The sequence below is a fragment of the Engystomops pustulosus genome, chromosome 11, assembly GCF_040894005.1.
Source record: "Engystomops pustulosus chromosome 11, aEngPut4.maternal, whole genome shotgun sequence".
NCBI lineage: Eukaryota > Metazoa > Chordata > Amphibia > Anura > Leptodactylidae > Engystomops > Engystomops pustulosus.
Window position 1 is genome coordinate 83,444,691 of NC_092421.1, and position 17,612 is coordinate 83,462,302.

The 17,612-nt window shown below is 41.3% G+C and overlaps 1 protein-coding gene across 1 annotated transcript in view; it reads right to left on the reverse strand.

Moving 5' to 3' along the window:
• Positions 1-17,612, reverse strand: part of PTPRE (protein tyrosine phosphatase receptor type E) — a 140,102-nt gene that overhangs the window by 111,940 nt on the left and 10,550 nt on the right. The gene's annotated exons all lie outside the window — the stretch shown is intronic.

Here is a 17,612-nt window from a genome sequence, read left to right on the forward strand (position 1 = left end):
GGACGACTTTCCATAAGTCACGCCCCTTTCCCGCGAGAAAGCCCACAGGCCACGCCCCTTATTCGGCCAATTCGGACAGCTGCAAAAAAAATGGTCTAAAAGCCTTGATAACTGTGGTGCAAGGCATTTTAGACAATGTTTTGCCACAAAACCACCAGTATTGTGGCGCAAGTGCGTTAATACATCCCCCCCCAATGTCTTGCAATGGTTGTTAATAGCAGCAGGAGTGTGAAATGTGGATGTATATTCCAGGATTGAATTGTTTCCTCACACTGCTGTGCTCTTCGTTCTCTGGAGCAATCTTCTTCACAATCCCGCCCTATCACTTAGCTCTGTGCAGTCTTTAAGGTTGAATACTTTAGCAGTCACCACAATCGAGCTAAACTCCTGAGATATAAATTCATTTTTTCACAATCCTGCTGCTACTAACAATACACACAAAGATAGGATTACACATCTTTCCAGGGCCAACATCATGAACAAAACTATAACAAGCTGTGCCAAACAAAGAAACCTAAATTCATGCATTTTGTGACATTATTGATAAATCTCCCCCGGGTGTTTATCACAGCTGAAGTCTATGTAATTGCACTTTTCATTGTAATTCCGGAGACATCCACACATCCCAACAATTCATTATCCGGAATGTATTCCTCTTAATTAGTCCTCCATTTAATTTGATAGTCTGGCTCTGTTCACATATAGTTAAAGGCGATCTGTCGACATCCCTGACTTCAGATAGTAAATGAGTGTTTTTTCCTGGAATTTTTGTAACTTTGTTTCCTGCAGTTCCTCTTTTATTCCTCTTAAAAATGTATCAACAAAATTGTCGAGAACATTGTTACCAATTGATTTTTGCTCCAATCATTTAGTACTTGGATGCCAAGGTGCCCCCTTTATAAGACCAGTGTGAATACAGAACCTACTACTTCTGATACTGGGAGGAGTCCTGAATCCTTTTATAGTTCCTCATTGTTGCAGATTTTTCTGTCATCTCCTAAGAGTTCCTATTGTTGTCAGGTTCCGGCAACAGTTTCCTGAGCGCCCCCGTAACTAGTGTCCCCCCTTATGCACCAACCCACTTCCTGGTGATGACTATTGTACGCACATTCCACAATGTACGGGATCTCCTGACGTGGATGGATTCTCATTTATATAACACTTGTGTAGCATTCTTCTTGCAAGTATGCATTGTACTTTTATGGACGTGCCCTTTAAACGTGGTAGTATTGTAGGTGCTAGGGTCATATTGTGGGGGTATAAAATGTAGCGGGAACTTGTAATCTCACAGTATTTATGAGACAAGTAGTACTATGGCTGGTGACTTATTCCCTTCCGAGAAACTAAAGCCGGTACCACAATTTGACTGGTGACTACTACCTTGTCCACAATCTATTTATCTATAAAGGTCAACCCCAAAATCTGACTGAGACTATTTTCTGTTCCCTAAAGGCCCCTGACACTACATGGCTTGTGACTACTTCCTGTCTCGTGAACTAAAGGCCACGCCCACAATCTAGCTGGTGGCTACTTCCTGTACTAGAAACTATAGGCCAGCCCCAAAATATGGCTGGTGGCTACTTTCCATGCCAGAAACTGAAGGCAGATCCAATAGTCTGACTGGTGACTACTTCCTGTCTAACACTAAAATCTGGCCCCACAATATGGCTGGTGACTACTTCCTGTCTCGTGAACTAAAGGCCACTCCCACAATCTAGCTGGTGGCTACTTCCTCTATCAGAAACTATAGGCCAGCCCCAAAATATGGCTGGTGGCTACTTTTCATGCCAGAAACTGAAGGCAGATCCAATAGTCTGACTGGTGACTACTTCCTGTCTAACACTAAAATCTGGCCCCACAATATGGCTGGTGACTACTTCCTGTCTAACACTAAAATCTGGCCCCACAATATGGCTGGTGACTACTTCCTGTCCCAGAAGCGAAAGGCAGTCCGCACAATATGGCTGGGGATTACTTATTGTCTTAGAAGCCAAAGACCAGCCCCACAATATGGTTGGTAACGTTTTCCTGTTCCAGAAAATAAAAGCCAGGCCCAAAATATTATTGATGACTTCTTCCCACCCCAAAAACTAAAAGCCAACACCACCATATGGCTGGTGACTACTTCCTGTTTTCTATATATAATCACAAAGGAGGGGAAGCTAGTTAGTAGCCAAACAACATTGTTTATGTTCAGTTTTTATAAGCCTTGGGTGGAATTTTGGTCAGTTTTTGGAAACTCTAAATCAAGAGAGTAAAAGTTACCTGCCTGATAACAAAGCATCAATTAATCCAACCCTGCAATATGGCTGACTATGGTAGCTGCTTCCTGTCCCAGAACCTGAAATCATGATGCATTAGAGAGAACGTATACAAAGGATCTCATGTTCATTTAGGAGCATAGTCATGTTTTCCTTTTTGTGCAGCTGTAGCTTTTAGCTAAAGGGAATATAGTTTTGTATGTAAACGCTCCTGGATAGGGGAAGCTAGATACTTCCTCACTGATATCTACAACAACATGCCCTGTTTTTGTTTGTTTTTTTTACTCTTATTAATTTTTTTAGTCTTATGGGTAAGTTTTGGTCAGTTGACAACTAAGAGAGGAAAGGATGGAGAAGTAGATTACTGTGGGTGGCCCTGTGACAGAGAAGTCATCCCATGTTTTGGCAGGTGGCTACTCCCTGTCCCAGAATCTGAAGGCAGTATATATAGGAGAGAAGTAGGGGCACAGTCACTATACACAAGCTCTTTCATTTTACAGGAGCGCAGTCACTATACAGGAGCAGAGTCACTTTACATGAGTGCAGTCACTATACACGAGCGCAGTCACTATACAGGAGGGCAGTCACTTTACACGAGCGCAGTCACTATACACGAGCACAGTCACTATACACGAGCGCAGTCACTATACAGGAGTGCAGTCACTTTACACAAGCGCAGTCACTATACATGAGCGCAGTCACTATACATGAGCACAGTCACTATACAGGAGTGCAGGCACTATACAGGAGTGCAGACACTTTATACAAGAGCGCAGTCACTATACACGAGGGCAGTCACTGTACACGAGCACAGTCACTATACACGAGCGCAGTCACTATATGCGAGTGCAGTCACTTTACACAAGCGCAGTCACTATACACGAGCGCAGTCACTATACAGGAGTGCAGTCACTTTACACAATCGCAGTCACTATACAAGAGCGCAGTCACTATACAGGAGCGCAGTCACTATACAGGAGCGCAGTCACTATACACAAGCTCTTTCATTATACAGGAGCGCAGTCACTATACACAAGCTCTTTCATTATACAGGAGCGCAGTCACTATACACAAGCTCTTTCATTATACAGGAGCGCAGTCACTATACAGGAGCACAGTCACTATTCACAAGTTATTTTCTTGTGTTCCTTTAAGTTTTCTATAATTATTTATATTACTAGTAAAGACTTTGCCCTGCCTCAGGTTTGTGCCTGGACCTTGCAGGTCCTGTTAATGTTTACAAGCAGCAGACAGCACATTACACGCTGGTAATAACTCGTCTGTGAATGCATTCACCATGCAGACGTTCAGGCATAACCCGGCGGCCTCAGAATACCGTCACGCATCCTAATGGCTCCTTGGCCGCTCTAAGCCTTGGCACACGCCGCGCAGCACATCTGAATAAAGGGCCACCACAAGTCAAAATGTTTATTCTAATATCTAAATGCTTATTTGATGTTGGATTCTTTGAAGTTTCTGATAGGGGGCGAAAGGCTTTGAAGCCGGCGTCTTGTATGAAGTCCTTCCCATAGGAGACATGAGAAGCTTCGCTTTCCGTGTATTTCGGTAAGAATACAACACAAGATAAGTGAAAAAATGGTTTCATCCCATCCTTTACCGAAAACACAAAAATGAATATTGAATGTTTCATACTAGGACACATACGAGGAGATTTGTACCAAGCAAAAGCGCCTTCACTATAGAGGAAATCTACCACCAGGATAAAGAATTGTAAACCAAGCACACTGACAAACTGGTAAGTGCCCCCCCTCCCTGGTAGGTTCTGCTTTTAGCTTCCTAGGACCTTGTTTTTACAATTAAAAGGTTTCACACTATGCAAATGAGCCTCAGGGGCTCCATACTCTATAGTTGTCAATGGAGCTTGGAGCCCCGAAGGCTCATCTGCATAATTTTTAAAACCTCTTTTTTTCTTAAACACAAAGGCATATGAATCTACAAGAAGAGCAGATCCTGCCAGAGGGAGCACACACCTGTATGTCAGTGTGCTTGGTTTACAATCCTTCATCCTGGGGGTAGATTTCCTTTAAATCCAGTCATTCTCGTGGAGAGATCTGTCTCTTCTTGCTGATTCTTCAGGCCCTGGGTGGATTGGGCTTCAGGTCAATATGTTCACTTAGTGTGACTGATACAACTGCAGGTCTCTTTAGACCTCACTTGTCTCTCGAAGTCAGGCGGAAACTACTTTCTGAATATCTATTTCTTATCTTGCCATGGAACAGGTTACTTCTGGCAACCAGACATCTGTGAGCCCCCATCTCATATATATATATATATATATATATATATATATCCTATAATTTCATAATTTATCTTTATATCCTGCTACAGAGATACATTTATACTGTTCCTAATGTTAGAGATATAACAGTAAATGGCTACGGGTACCGGGATGAGAGCAGAAACCAAGACACACACTCCAGTCTCTTAAGAAATGCAGACTCACAATCTTTATTAGCGTGCATCCGCATATATAAAACACAGAAAATGATCTACATAGGGGCGTGTAATACTGCAATGCTATAGGCCAGCTGAATATACCAGAACCTCCCCTTTAAGACATTTTCCCAAATGAACTTCATTATTGGAAAAATACTAGACCAGGGAGAAACAGAATGATTATACTAATTGTCCCTGTGTTAGCTCTGTATAAGTCACAACATGGCCTTCACGCAGAGAAGCTACAGAAAAGACAAGGTAACAATAGCGAGGACAAAGTAATTTATAACCGGTTCACACAAAATGATGTTTGAATCATGACACGGCTGGACAGTGGTCAGCATGACTCCCAGCTAAGACAAGATGGTGTTCCGGTAGGAAAAAATGGCGTCTGTAGAGAAATATGATATCTCTCACACCACTAAACTAGCTGTGTAAGGCTACGGTAATATGGCCACTTACGACCCAACAGCTCAACTCGGATTCAGAGTTTTGGAAGAGTTGATAATCTCATTAGCATGTTATATAGGTAAAAGGGACCATGACTAGCACGTTACGAGACCTTTACTTCCCAACCATCCTGGATTGTGTGGAATGGACCCGACTTTCCACCACACCGGCCAGCAGGAGGTATGTTCCAGGGTCCACCCTCCACTAGGCATCAGAGCTGGGCCAAAACTTTTGTGCCTCTTTCAATGTCCCAAAATGTGAAGGTATCTCTGTACTGTGACATCACTGTGTATATTATCCCTGTACTGTGACATCGCTGTGTGTATTATCCCTGTACTGTGACATCACTGTGTGCATTATCCATGTACTGTGACATCACTGTGTGTAATATCTCTGTACTGTGACATCACTGTGTGTATTATCTCTGTACTGTGACATCACTGTGTGTATTATCCCGGTACTGTGACATCACTGTGTGTATTATCTCTGTACTGTGACATCACTGTGTGTATTATACCTGTACTGTGACATCACTGTGTGTATTATCCCTGTACTGTGACATCACTGTGTGTACTATCCCTGTACTGTGACAACACTGTGTGTATTATCCCTGTACTGTGACATCACTGTGTGTATTATCCCTGTACTGTGACATCAGTGTGTGTAGTATCTCTGTACTGTGACATCACTGTGTGTATTATGCCTGTACTGTGACATCACTGTGTGTATTCTCCCTGTACTGTGACATCACTGTGTGTATTATCCCTGTACTGTGACATCACTGTGTGTATTATCCCTGTACTGTGACATTGCTGTGTGTATTATCCCCGTACTGTGACATTGCTGTGTGTATTATCCCTGTACTGTGATATCGCTGTGTGTATTATCTCTGTACTGTGACATCACTGTGTGTATTATCCCTGTACTGTGACATCGCTGTGTGTATTATCTCTGTACTGTGACATCACTGTGTGCATTATCCATGTACTGTGACATCACTGTGTGTAATATCTCTGTACTGTGACATCACTGTGTGTATTATCCCTGTACTGTGACATCACTGTGTATATTATCCCTGTACTGTGACATCGCTGTGTGTATTATCCCTGTACTGTGACATCACTGTGTGCATTATCCATGTACTGTGACATCACTGTGTGTAATATCTCTGTACTGTGACATCACTGTGTGTATTATCTCTGTACTGTGACATCACTGTGTGTATTATCCCGGTACTGTGACATCACTGTGTGTATTATCTCTGTACTGTGACATCACTGTGTGTATTATCCCTGTACTGTGACATCACTGTGTGTACTATCCCTGTACTGTGACAACACTGTGTGTATTATCACTGTACTGTGACATCACTGTGTGTATTATCCCCTGTACTGTGACATCACTGTGTGTATTATCCTGTACTGTGACATCACTGTGTGTATTATCCCCTGTACTGTGACATCACTGTGTGTATTATCCTGTACTGTGACATCACTGTGTGTATTATCTCTGTAAGGTGACATCACTGTGTGTATTATCCCTGTACTGTGACAACACTGTGTGTATTATCCCCTGTACTGTGACATCGCTGTGTGTATTATCCCCTGTACTGTGACATCACTGTGTGTATTATCCCCTGTACTGTGACATCGTTGTGTGTATTATCCCCTGTACTGTGACATCACTGTGTGTATTATCCCTGTACTGTGACATCACTGTGTGTATTATCCTGTACTGTGACATCACTGTGTGTATTATCCCCTGTACTGTGACATCGCTGTGTGTGTTATCCCTGTACTGTGACATCACTGTGTGTATTATCCTGTACTGTGACATCACTGTGTGTATTATCCCCTGTACTGTGACATCGCTGTGTGTATTATCCCCTGTACTGTGACATCACTGTGTGTATTATCCCTGTACTGTGACATCACTGTGTGTATTATCCATGTACTGTGACATCACTGTGTGTATTACATCTGTACTGTGACATCACTGTGTGTATTATCCCTGTACTGTGACATCACTGTGTGTATTATCCCTGTAATGTGACATCACTGTGTGTATTATCTCAGTAATGTGACATCACTGTGTGTATTATCCCTGTACTGTGACATCACTGTGTGTATTATCTCTGTACTGTGACATCACTGTGTGTATTATCCCTGTAATGTGACATCACTGTGTGTATTATCTCAGTAATGTGACATCACTGTGTGTATTATCCCTGTACTGTGACATCTCTGTGTGTATTATCCCTGTACTGTGACATCACTGTGTGTATTATCTCTGTACTGTGACATCACTGTGTGTATTATCCTTGTACTGTGACATCACTGTGTGTATTATCTCTGTACTGTGACATCACTGTGTGTATTATCCCTGTACTGTGACATCACTGTGTGTATTATCCCTGTACTGTGACATCACTGTGTGTATTATCCCTGTACTGTGACATCTCTGTGTGTATTATCCCTGTACTGTGACATCGCTGTGTGTATTATCTCTGTACTGTGACATCGCTGTGTGTATTATCCCTGTACTGTGACATCACTGTGCGTATTATCCCTGTACAGTGACATCACTGTGCGTTTTATCCCTGTACTGTGACATCACTGTGTGTATTATCCCTGTACTGTGACATCACTGTGTGTATTATCCCTGTACTGTCACATCGCTGTGTGTATTATTCCTGTACTGTGACATCACTGTGTGTATTATCCACGTACTGTGACATCACTGTGTGTAATATCTCTGTACTGTGACAACACTGTGTGTATTATCCCTGTACTGTGACATCACTGTGTGTATTATCCCTGTACTGTGACATCACTGTGTGTATTATCCCTGTACTGTGACATCACTGTGTGTAGTATCTCTGTTCTGTGACATCACTGTGTGTATTATGCCTGTACTGTGACATCACTGTGTGTATTCTCCCTGTACTGTGACATCACAGTCTGTATTATCCCTGTACTGTGACATCACTGTGTGTATTATCCCTGTACTGTGACATCACTGTGTGTATTATCCCTGTACTGTGACATCACTGTGTGTATTATCCCTGTACTGTGACATCACTGTGTGTATTCTCCCTGTACTGTGACATCACAGTGTGTATTATCCCTGTACTGTGACATCACTGTGTGTATTATCCCTGTACTGTGACATTGCTGTGTGTATTATCCCTGTACTGTGACATCACTGTGTGTATTATCCTTGTACTGTGACATCACTGTGTGTATTATCCTTGTACTGTGACATCACTGTGTGTATTATCCCTGTACTGTGACATCACTGTGTGTATTATCCCCTGTACTGTGACATCACTGTGTGTATTATCCTGTACTGTGACATCACTGTGTGTATTATCCTTGTACTGTGACATCACTGTGTGTATTATCCCTGTACTGTGACATCACTGTGTATTAACCCTGTACTGTGACATCACTTGTGACCCACATTATAACAGGTCAGCAGTTTGTCTGTGGGAAACCTAAGGCTCTGAGATATCCTGAGCATTTGCCATAAATATCTCTGTTTCTATAAGTCGTTCTTGATAAAAATTTTCATGCCCTAAAAATGTAAAATGCGGCGCAGCGGAGCTTCTAGTGGCAACATCCGGACCCCTCATTTATCTTCTGTGTAGAATTAGTGGGGGTCCCCCCACGGCTCCTCTTATTCCCTCCCAGGAGCCGGATCATGAGAGGCTTTTATACTGGTTGGAGGCATAAAAGATCTGCATATACCCACTGCCTATTGGTGCTGAGCTTGTAGTCAGATTGTACCTATCAGGATCTGCAGGTAGGGGGCAGTAGTGATGCCCCATAGACTCCCAGATACGCGTAATATTGGCATAGACTAATCTGCTAGAGTCATATTGTGCTGGAATTGGGCTCTTGGAATTGGTTGAAAAAAAGCAAATAAATTAAATTAAGATTACCGTAACATAACTGCCCATGTTATACCGCCATATAGTGCTGCTCTGTACTGACTAAAAGTAATGCAGTGACTAAAAACATTACTGTAGACCGGAGCGACAGAAAACACTGCAAAGAATACTGACAGTAAATGCGGAAATATGAAAACATGTGAAGTACAGATACATTTTATAATGTTTTTAAATAATAGCGCTATATAATGGAATATAGTGAGTAAGAATTCCATCATTATAGAACAGCGGGATATAAAAATAACACAATCATGTAGCAAACTCTGTGAATAATTCTGATATACAATGCTAAGATCACCGCTCTCAGTGCTCAAATTATACAGATACATTGTATACAGCTAAAAATACTGTTTTAAATAATACCGCTATATAGTAAAAAATTAACGGAATACAGTGAGTAAGAAGACCATCATCATAGATGTAGCAAACTCTGTAAGTAATACTCATATACAATGCTAAAATCACCGCTCTCAGTGCTCAAATTACAGGCCGTCACCCTACTTAACAATACCCGACTTACAGACGACCCCTAGTTACAAACGGAGCTCTGGATGTTGATAATTTACTGTACTTTTAGCCTTAGGATACAATAAACAGTTGTAACACATTTAAAATGTGTTTGTAATTGAGTTATAATTATGACAACCCAACATTTTTAAAATCCATTTGTCACAGAGACCAAAAAAAATTCTGTCTGGGTTTACAATTCTAAAATATACAGTTCCGAATTACATACAAATTCAACTTAAGAACAAACCTACAGACCCTATCTTGTACATAACCTGCCTGGTACAGGCACATTTTATACAGCTAAAAATACAGTTTTTAAATAATACCTCTATACAGTATCCAGAAAAATAAAAAAAATACTGCAATACAGTGACGTACAAGACCATCACTATAGAACAGTCATATGAAAAGAACATAAAATTCTGAAAATCTCTGCAAGAAATACAAATATTCAGTGCGGGAAATACTGTATGGTCAGGAGGGTGTTTGCTAAAATACAGTCAAAATGCAACAATACTGGAACACAGTAACAAAATAGTTTAAACTGCTATACGGTGATGAAGTACTGGCTGACCCCCAGTTAAAGACGGACCCCTCTGCCCCCTGTGACCTCTGGTGACCTCTCTGGATGTTACTATAGTCCCAGGCTGCAATGATCAGCTGTACGGTGTCTGTAATGAAGATTTATTGATAATCCTTGGTCCAATTACAGAAAAAAATTCTGAAACTCCAATTGTCACTGGGGCAAAAAAATTGTCTGGATCTACAATTATAAAATATACAGTTTCGACTTACATACAAATTCAACTTAAGAACAAAATTATGGACCCTATCTTGTATGTAACTGCCTGTAATACTGAATAGCACCCCCATAGATGTACATATACATTCTGCTGTTAGAGATGCAGTTAGAATTGCAACCATGATGTCGGACGCCCCTTAGGTGACATATTACGAAAGCTGACGCACATTCTCCATGAACCACGTGAACAGTTACTAACATCTTGGTGCCTTTATAATTTGGAAAGGTCACGCAGCGCCTTCAATATGGCTTCCGAGATGCCACGATGATACATTTTCTAGGACTGGACCCGCTGATACGGTTTGATTAAGTTACATCCCTGCAAGTGACGTGTTACGTGTTACCACAGAGACTTTTGCACCTTTCGCCATCACCACGGCAACAGAACACTTCAATCTCATTGTGGATACAATGTTATCTCGGCAGTGATAAGCCCTGTACACAGTAACAGGATTTTACTAATCTGCTTTCATGTCCATTTATTACAAATAAAAAAGCACTTTGTCCAAAAAATATATTTAAATGTGGATTTAAAAATTTAAAGGAAATTTACCATCATCCTGATAAACCAGGGACATTACTCATAGATCCAGGCACCGGGACTGTGGTATCTTCTTATATGTGTTATCCATGGCCTCCGACCTTCTAACATCAACTTTTATAATTATGCTAATGAACATGAAGGGCTATGAGTGTGTTACAAAAGCCCCTCTGTGCTCCGGCTTCACAGACTGTTGTTACACTGTAGCTGCAAGTCTCACACCCCCTCCCCCCCACTACTACTTCATCACTTCCTGTAATCTCATATAGTTGAAGGGGGAAGTGGCCCTGTAACAGCCTGTGAAGCTACAGCATGGTGGGGCTCATTAGCATAATTTATAAAGGTTGATTTTAGAAGGCAGGAGGACATGGATAACACATATAAGAAGATCCCACAGTCCCGGTGCCTGGAGCTAGGAGTAATGTCCCTGGTTCATCAGGATGGATTCTGATGGGAGATTTCCTTTATTGTATAACTCTACTATGAACAATATGAAAGTGCGCAGAGCCCCATCTTTAACCCCTTAAGGACCAGGCCCTTTTTCGTTTTTGCGTTTTTATTTTTCACTCCCCACCTTCAAAAATCTATAACTTTTTTATTTTTCCATGTACAGAGCTGTGTGATGGCTTATTTTCTGCGTAACAAATTGCACTTCGTAGTGATGGTATTAAATATTCCATGCCATGTTCTGGGAAGCGGGAAAAAAATTCTAAATGCAGTGAAAATGATGAAAAAACACATTTGCGCCATTTCTTGTGGGCTTGGTTTTTACAGCTTTCACTGTGCACCCCAAATGACATGTCTATTTCATTCATTGGGTCGGTACGATCACGGGGATACCAAATTTGTATAGGTTTTATAATGTTTTCATACATTTACAAAAATTAAAACCTCCTGTACAGAAAAAAAATTCTTCATTTTGCCGTGTTCTTGCGCTAATAACTTTTTCATACTTTGGTGTATGGAGCTGTGGGTGGTGTCATTTTTTGCGACTTCTGATGACGTTTTCAAAGCTTCTATTTTTAGGACTGTTCGACATTTTGATCACTTTTTATAGAATTTTTTCTATTTTTCAAAATGGCAAAAAAATGCCATTTGCGACTTCGGGCGCTATTTTCCGCTACGGGGTTTAACGCAGTGAAAAACGGTTATTATATTTTGATAGATCGGGCATTTTCGGACACGGCGATACCTGATGTGTTTATGATTTTTACTGTTTATTTATATTTATATCAGTTCTAGGGAAAGGGGGGTGATTTGAATTTTTATGTTTTTTTAATATAATTTTTTTTTTTTTACTTTTTTTTATTTATTTTTTTTACTATTTTACAGACTCCCTAGGGTACTTTAACCCTAGGTTGTCTGATTGATCCTACCATATACTGCCATACTACAGTATGGCAGTATATGGGGATTTTGCATACCATCTATTACAATGTGCAGATCGCACATTGTAATAGATAGCCTCGATCATGACAGCCTGGGATCTTTGTGTGATCCCAGGCTGTCATGGCAACGGATCGCCGCTCCCCGGTGACGTCACGGGGAGTGACGATCGGAGCCAAGATGGCGGCGCCCACGCGCCGCCGGCTCTTTAATGCCGCCGGCAGCTTTGCCGGCGGCAATCAAAGGGTTAACACCCGCGATCGGTGCAAGCACCGATCGCGGGTGTTAGCGACGGGCGTTTGCTTCATTATGAAGCAAATGCCCGGTGAGTATGAAGAGGGCTCAGCCTGTGAGCCCTCTTCATACTCCCCCATGCGCAGTAAGACGTAAGGGTACGTCTTATTGCGCTATGGGGTTAAAGAGGTTTCCCACCTTATTAATAAGGATGACCTATGTGGGAAAAGCAGTAGTGGATTATAATACAGGCGGTAGGGCCCAAGCCTTCTAGACCAGTGATTTTCAACCTGTTTTGAGCCGCGGCACACTTTTTATACTTAGAAAATTCTAAGGCACACCACCAACCAAAATAGCACAAAATGACACTAAAACAGTCATATTATACATATAGTTAATAATATAGATTCTAAATTTATTTTACTCACTCAGTGTGAAACATGGGCCTGTTTCGATAAACACAAAAGGGATATCCTGGCAGGAATGGTGGAAAGACATGACTACAGTATTTCTCATCTTACATTTCTCATTGTTATATGCAGTATACTGCTGGAGTACTACAAGTACCAGCCCATATGCTGAGTATTCTGCCAACAGTTCATATACTCAGGCAAAAGCTCATATAGTCAGCATTATTGGTGGGCATTACCTTGGCGGTGGGCAAATGCGAGAGTCTCTCTGCTCTCAGGATGATGCACCGGCCTCGGAGACGTCATTTTGTCGCACGAGGTTCAAAGCTTGTGCATGTGTTATAGTACACGTCTCCTACATTGTAAGAAGCCGTGACTGCGAATCGCTGCGCATTGCCGGGAAACAAAACACAGGGGGCACCATAGTTTAGGGAACTTTCCCCGCAGCACACCCGGCCATGTGTCGCGGCACACTGCACACTGGTTGAAAATCACTGTTCTAGAGGGTCCATGGGACCCAAACCACCCACCAAATTTTACACTGAGAAGGGCCTTCAGCCAACAAATCCTTGTGCATCTGCTCCCGCTCTCCATACATATGTACAAAAGGCCCTCCAAATGTCCTGGAACTGCAGATTGAAAGAGGAAAAGTGAATTCCAGACTTTTAGGGGTTATAATATTCAAACAGACCACGGCCCATGGCAGTCTTAATCCGCCCGCTAGGGATAGCCCAATATTTCACATCCACCAATCAGATATTTATGCCTTTTTTATGGTCATGAGTATCACTGAGCTAAAAAAAAACAATGTTATAAGACAATGGGGCTCATTTATTAAGGGCCCGAATCGCTCATTTTCGTATAAAATTACCGGTTAGCGCTGAATTGCCCCGGGTGTTTGGCGCACGCGATCAGATTCTGCCGCATTGGCACCGGCTTGCATGCCACGGAAATTGGGGGCGTGGCCGTCATAAAACCCGACGGATTCGAAAAACCGCTGTATTTTTTTTTTTTTTAAACGTCGCTTGACACGCACTTACATGCACCGGGAATAGGATGGTGAACTCCAGCGGACCTCGGCGCAGCAGCGACACCTGGTGGACATCGAACGCACGACCTTAGTGAATCGCCGGAAGACCCGAATCCTCGTCGGAGAACGCGTCGCTGGATCGCGACAGGTAAGTAAATGTGCCCCAATATCCCCTCCACTGACTTGTAATGTTAGACTTGTGTGGTCCTAGTTTTCTCTCTACAGATCTGTATCCGCATCCTCAGGGTGTGGATACAATCCCGCACTGGTCTCAGATGTCTCCCGCTATTATTTATCATATTTTTTGTATTGCAGATGATGACATATGAGGATCCATCTGCATCACTAGGTGACACCGAGTTCAAGGTACCGCACCTTTAATTTGCAGGGACTGAGACACTGGATATAATGTATTACTATAAATTACTTAATCCAGGGGGCGCTGCCTATAAATGACTTTTTATAGACTTCTCGGGGACAGGTATTTCCTAAAATTTATTCAGGGGACACAGCAGTGTTTTTAGGGCGCACAATAGAGAGTCGGAAAAGCAGCTAAAAGAATCATAATTATGGCAGCAAACCACAAAAAACCCACAGCCAAAGATAAATGGTGGATAAACCAATAATAAATGCCCCCCAGTATGTGTCTGTATGATTTACATCCCATTACTTTACATGATGGGATCGGGGGGTGCATTTAGCTTTTCAAACTGCAATGTTTCTGGGGGCACCACATGTTGCAATAGTATCTTCAGGGACCCATTGTGTGGCACATATTTTCACGGCACACTGGGGGCGATTAGTGTTGGTTTTGCACCATTTTTTGTCAGTTGTAGTTTTTTTTTTTGTTGTAACATGTGCGCCATATAAATGAACTGTGGGCGCAACAATTTGGCTTCTCTTCTGATACTTTTTTGTCGCTCAATTTGGGCGCAGATCTTCAATTCCAACAATTTTCCTGCACTTCTAGTTTCCCAACACTTTTTTTGGTTCATTTTTTTGGCGCAAAATTTTGAATTCTACCAACTCTTTGACATTTCTGATGTTCATTTTTTCTTCTTAGGGTGCAACAAATTCATTAAGGCCGTGCACCACAATGTATAATATATAATAATCACAGTGCAAAACTCTGCTAAAATCGGGTGCCAAATATAATGGATGTATCTTTTAGGGGGCAGAGTATGTGGCAAAGCTAAGAGTGGATACACATGGAGAGATATAGGCAGATATGTGGATTTTACTACAACATCCAGAAGATTTAGCTGCGGCTTTCACCCCTCAACATTTACATCGGTGAAGTCTCCATACTGCATTCTGAATAATGCAAATTATGTCATCTGTAGTCAGGGGGGGAGGGGATGTCATTCACATTAGATTAGCCCAATGGGTCACTACTGGTGTTCCTGTAATATGCTTGTACACAAGTCACCAGGGCTCATGTGGTTTATAACTTATAATTCCCTTTATTAGAAAATTGCTCAGATGGTGCAGGATGTCATTTCCTCTTTCAGGACTGGAGCTTCACAATATATTATTCACCAATTAAGAGTGAGAACACGTAAATAACCAGAGGAAGGAAATGAGAGGAGACTCTCTCCCGCAGCTGCTCTCCTATCAGGAAACCTGTACAAATAGCGACAAATTATCTCCTCAAACCTCCTAATCACATCCAAACCGTGTTCTCTGCTGCCTCTGTATTAGTGGTCTATATTATAGATTTAGAAAGAGAACTAAACTAAATGTACAGAAACGGTAACAGAACCAGGCTTAGTGTATTGATACAGTAGCAAAAACTGTCTTACTCTATAGATATAAGAATATAACCAAGCTTAACATATAGACAAGGTAACAGAATGAAGCTTACTGTACAGATACAGTAACAGAACCAAGCATAATATGTAGATACAGTAACATAATCAAGCATACTATATAGATACAGTAACAGAACCAAGCATAATATATTGATACAGTAACTAAACCAAGCATACTATATAAATACAGTAACAGAACCAAGCATAATATATAGATACAGTAACAAAACCAAGCATACTATATAGATACAGTAACAGAACCAAGCATACTATATAGATTCAGTAACAGAACCAAGCATAATATATAGATACAGTAACAAAACCAAGCATACTATATAAATACAGTAACAGAACCAAGCATAATATATAGAGACAGTAACAGAACCAAGCATACTATATAGATACAGTAACAAAACCAAGCATAATATATATATACAATAACAGAACAAAGCATACTATATAGATACAATAACAGAACAAAGCATAATATATAGATACAGTAACAAAACCAAGCATACTATATAGATACAGTAACAGAACCAAGCATACTATATAGATACAGTAACAAAACCAAGGATACTATATAGATACAGTAACAGAACCAAGCCTACATTGGTACCAATACATTTTATTATATAAGGACAAATACATATATTTATATACAGGAACCCAAAAAAAAATCTTGCACAAGGAGCCCAAACATAGGGGGTCATTTATCTTAAGTCAGAACATTTGTGTGTGGCTTTTCGTGTTTTTTGGGGGGTTGCATACTTGTTTGATTTATATTAGAGGTTGATATATCAGGGAGCTGAGGCTGCGGGGTTCTTGCGACTTTTTATTAAAAAGTCACACAAAAGTCTCAAACTGCTGAAAAATCTTCTAAAGTATTTCCTACGCATGGTCAGGACTGGAGTTTATTTGCAACTTTTTAAACACAATTTACAACAAAATTGCGACTTTTTCACATGTTCACATCTGGATTTTAATGACATTCTTGCGCGGCTCATATTGCTAGGCGAGAGGAAAAGACACAAATATATCAAATGTGCCATAAAATGCTGCAAAAAGAAGAGAAAAAAAGAGAAAATGGAAAGATAAATGACCACCACAGTCTTATGCAGGGGCTATATAATTTCTGCACCTGAGCCAATATTCTTTTCCAGGGCCGGGGGAAAGAGTATAGCAAGAATATATATAGGTCCCTGTGTTACATACATATCATACAGTATCATACATTACATATTCTTCCATAAGGTCCTTTGGTTTAGCACGAAGAAGAGGTTAACACCGGGTAATGAGGGATAATCTGAGTGAGGGGCACCTGTTACCCCCCTGCAATCAGATGGTAAAGCCATAGAAAGGTGTGACTGTCCGGCTGATACCAAGCCATTATGACTACAGCAGATTTGATAGTACAGGCGGTCCCCTACTTAAGGACACCCGACTTACAGACAACCCGTAGTTACAGACGGACCCCTCTGCCCACTGTTTTCGTTTGGCTCTACAATTATAAAACATACAGTTTTGACTTAAATACAAATTCAACTTAAGAACAATCCAATGGACTCTAATTTGTACGTAACCCGGGGACCGCCTGTATCCTGTACCAATGTAGGTGCATTGTTCTGCATAGGAGCTGTATACACAAAAATACTGAAGCCTTTTTACAAGGATATTTTTCGTGGACTTGCCCTTTAATTTCTGTCTTTGCGCCTTGGCTCCCATGTGTTTCCTCTCCGTGACCTTTGCTTTTCCCATACAGCGAGGT